At 33.4% G+C, this 4,234-nt stretch overlaps 3 non-coding genes across 3 annotated transcripts; 1 reads left to right on the top strand and 2 right to left on the bottom strand.

Moving 5' to 3' along the window:
• Positions 1-1,319: 1,319 nt before the first annotated feature.
• On the bottom strand, positions 1,320-1,517 carry LOC119609082. Its single transcript, XR_005231887.1, has one exon. It is a non-coding gene; the product is annotated as a U2 spliceosomal RNA (small nuclear RNA).
• A 1,616-nt stretch (positions 1,518-3,133) lies between these two features.
• Positions 3,134-3,323, bottom strand: LOC119609083. The gene has a single exon (XR_005231888.1). It is a non-coding gene; the product is annotated as a U2 spliceosomal RNA (small nuclear RNA).
• A 356-nt stretch (positions 3,324-3,679) lies between these two features.
• LOC119609081 lies at positions 3,680-3,877 on the top strand. The gene has a single exon (XR_005231886.1). It is a non-coding gene; the product is annotated as a U2 spliceosomal RNA (small nuclear RNA).
• The last annotated feature ends 357 nt before the right edge of the window (positions 3,878-4,234 follow it).

Genomic DNA, 4,234 nt, shown 5'->3' with positions numbered 1-4,234 from the left:
TAGTCCAGACTATAGACTGTTCTATAGTCCAGACTATAGACTGTTCTATAGTCCAGACTATAGACTGTTCTATAGTCCAGACTATAGACTGTTCTATAGTCCAGACTATAGACTGTTCTATAGTCCAGACTATAGACTGTTCTATAGTCCAGACTATAGACTGTTCTATAGTCCAGACTATAGACTGTTCTATAGTCCAGACTATAGACTGTTCTATAGTCCAGACTATAGACTGTTCTATAGTCCAGACTATAGACTGTTCTATAGTCCAGACTATAGATTGTTCTATAGTCCAGACTATAGACTGTTCTATAGTGCAGACTATAGACTGTTCTATAGTCCAGACTATAGACTGTTCTATAGTCCAGACTATAGACTGTTCTATAGTCCAGACTATAGACTGTTCTATAGTGCAGACTATAGACTGTTCTATAGTCCAGACTATAGACTGTTCTATAGTGCAGACTATAGACTGTTCTATAGTCCAGACTATAGACTGTTCTATAGTGCAGACTATAGACTGTTCTATAGTCCAGACTATAGACTGTTCTATAGTCCAGACTATAGACTGTTCTATAGTCCAGACTATAGACTGTTCTATAGTCCAGACTATAGACTGTTCTACAGTCCCGACTATAGACTGTTCTACAGTCCCGACTATAGACTATTCAATAGTCCAGACTATAGACTGTTCTATAGTCCAGACTATAGACTGTTCTATAGTCCAGACTATAGACTGTTCTATAGTCCAGACTATAGACTGTTCTATAGTCCAGACTATAGACTGTTCTATAGTCCAGACTATAGACTGTTCTATAGTCCAGACTATAGACTGTTCTATAGTCCAGACTATAGACTGTTCTATAGTCCAGACTATAGACTGTTCTATAGTCCAGAATATAGACTGTTCTATAGTCCAGACTATAGACTGTTCTGCAGTCCAGACTATAGACTGTTCTATAGTAAAGACTATAGACTGTTCTATAGTAAAGACTATAGACTGTTCTATAGTAAAGACTATAGACTGTTCTACAGTCCAGGCTATAGATTGTTCTGTAGTCCAGACTACAGACTTTTCTATAGTCCAGACTATAGACAGTTTTATATTCTTTACTATAGATTGTTTTATATTATTGACTATAGACTGTTCTCTAATCCAGACTGTAGACTATTCTATAGTCCAGACTATAGACTGACTCTAGCCTATACTATAGACTATTCTGTTGTCCAAACTATACACTATTATATAATCCATACTACAGACTATTCAATGTTTTCTGGATAAGAGTATAATTTTAATTGTGTGTGAAATTGATTTTAAAATTTGGGCCTTAATCCCGGCGATACTGCAATACCAGGCCAACCCGTGACAGAAGTGAAGCAAGCTCCTAAAGCATTCCGTCTAATTACAAAAATCAGTTTAACATTTGTTGTCCTCCGATGGAGGATCTATCAGATGTTAAGCTGATAAGAACAGATACTACACTTTGATCTTAGCCATAAGGCCGAGAAGCGATAACTAAACACATAAAAAAACAAACTAGTTATGGCAAAAATTTTATAAACTAAATGGGAATTATAAAGGAAAACGTATACGAATATTTAGAATGCCACTTAAAGATGTTGTTTATAGTTTAGGGGTTGTTTAGTTATTTGTCAGAGAAATTGCAGGCGTAAGTAAGATAATTAATTTGGCTAGTTAAGACTGGTCTTTAATCTTTCATCATATGTAGATGTAAAGGTGGAATTGTTAGGTTTTTACTGATCACTTCTGTCAACTTTTGCTCCACATTGTTTGTGTATGCGTAAATTTTGAAAACTTTTTTTGTTGATATTTTTAAATTTCGTACATAAAAATATGTTCTTTTTTTCGAAGTTGTGTGTCATTATTTTATCTTTTTCAGCTTTTACTATTTTGTATATTGTTAGAAACGACTTTAGAAATAATTTTAAAGAAAAAAAAAACTTGTCCGCCGTTGTAGTAGTTAAAGTTTGTTTTTTTTTTTGGTTTTTTTATTACTTAAAAATTTATATTTTGTTCAATACATGTGTACGAATTACTTGTACTTGTTTTGTTGTGTATTTTTTTATTTACGTGGGTCGGTATCTTAGAGCGTAATTGTTTAAAAAAAAAAGTAAAAAAGTAAGTACAGTGTATGTCTATCTATCTACCGGTACATAGATCAGTACACTCACACACTAGATCTGTGCTGAATAGTTGTGTCAAACCCTTCAGTATTTTTGTTGGAAGAGTGAGTGAATAGGTTTTTTTATTATTCATTCAATTCAACATTTTAAACGCGCATTCATTCACTTCAATTCATGTGTGTTTCTTGTCATTTGTTAAAGATTTGGAATCAATGAACTAATTTTTGTTTGATTTTTAATAGTGTCGATGCTTATCATGGCTTGTAACTAGCATCCACGTTATTTGCAGCCTGATTTTAAGTGTGAGATCATTTTCGTTTGAAAATTTGTAATTATTGATCAGTAAACGGTTTAATAATGTCGGATTGTGGAACATTTAAAATCAGTTTAATATTGAAATATTTTTTTGGGATTCTGATATGTTTACTTTAAACATCATAGCACCCTTCCTTTCCCTTTCACACCATTTGAAATTTATTCTTAAATATGGAACCAAATCCCAGCGATACTCCAGTACTGGTACAAACCTTAACAGAAATTTAAATCATTTCGTTTGATTATGGAAATCTGTTTAACATTTGTTGTCCATCGATTGAGGGTTTATCAGAAGTAGGACTGTTAAGAGCAGATATATAAATTTATTCCCGAAATCCAGAGATACTGTAATACCTCTTAACAGAAGTGGCTCCTTAAAAAATTCCGTCCGATCACAAAAATCAGTTATTAGGACGATATAAGAACATATAATTTTGCCCTCATTATTTCCTAAAACTATGTACTTTTGAAATGTATTTTCTAAATGGGCCTAAATCCCAGCGATACTGCAATACCGGGCTAATCCTTGACAGAAGTGAAGCAAGCAAACAAAGACAAATTTTTGCTAGTCCCAGTGCAAAAAGAAATCATATTTCTTCGACTAGTTTCTTTTTTAGTACGATTTCTCCTGGGTTTGGATATAATTTGAATTATACGTGAAATCGATTTTAAAATTTGGGCCTAAATCCCGGCAATACCAGGCCAACCCGTGACAGAAGTGGAGCAAGCTCCTAAAACATTCCGTCCAGTTACAAAAATCAGTTTAACATTTGTTGTCCTCCGATGGAGGATCTATCAGATGTTAAGCTGATAAGAACAGATACTACACTTTGATCTTAGCCATAAGGCCGAGAAGCGATAACTGGTCATATAAAAAACTCATAACTTCTGTTGTAAAATATATAAACTGAATGGGAATTATTAATCAAAAAAGCATACATTATTTAGACAAAGTTATTGATACTTTAAGGGTAATTTAGTAATTTAGGGTTCTTGTTACTTATATTTAAGAGTACACAGGTAGATCCCATATTATTATTATACATTAGAAAGGTCTGCTAAAAGTCAAAATATCTTTTCATAAACGTAAATATTTTTCGCATTCTTTCAGGTAGCAAGAACATTTCAAAACTACCCCTAAAAGTTTAGTGTCTTCCACAGAAATTTAGTTCATAAAATATTTCAAATAACTAGTTTGTTTTTTATATCTTTAGTTATCGCTTCTCGGCCTTATGGCTAAGATCAAAGTGTAGTATCTGTTCTTATCAGCTTAACATCTGATAGATCCTCCATCGGAGGACAACAAATGTTAAACTGATTTTTGTAATTAGACGGAATGTTTTAGGAGCTTGCTCCACTTCTGTCACGGGTTGGCCTGGTATTGCAGTACTGCCGGGATTTAGGCCCAAATTTTAAAATCGATTTCACATATAATTCAAATTATACTCAAAGCCAGGAGAAATTGTACTAAAAAAGAAACTAGTCGAAGAAATATGATTTGTTTTTGCACTGGGACTAGCAAAAATTAGTCTTTGTTTGATTTGGATTACTGAATAATCCGGATTCTAGAATAGTCTGGACTATAGAATAGCCTATAGTCTGGACTATAGTATAGTCGACAGTCTGGACTATAGAATAGTCTAAAGTCTGAACTATAGAATAGTCAATAGTCTGGACTATAGAATAGTCTATAGTCTGGGCTATAGAATAGTCTACAGTCTGGACTATAGAATAGTCAATAGTCTGGACTATAGAATAGTCTATAGTCTGG

The sequence above is a fragment of the Lucilia sericata genome, unplaced genomic scaffold, assembly GCF_015586225.1.
Source record: "Lucilia sericata isolate MDLA Ls3-8-SP2 unplaced genomic scaffold, ASM1558622v1 Contig000927F_arrow, whole genome shotgun sequence".
Taxonomy (NCBI): domain Eukaryota; kingdom Metazoa; phylum Arthropoda; class Insecta; order Diptera; family Calliphoridae; genus Lucilia; species Lucilia sericata.
Note: the sequence above shows the minus strand (reverse complement) of the source record. Positions and strands in the feature narration are given on the sequence as shown.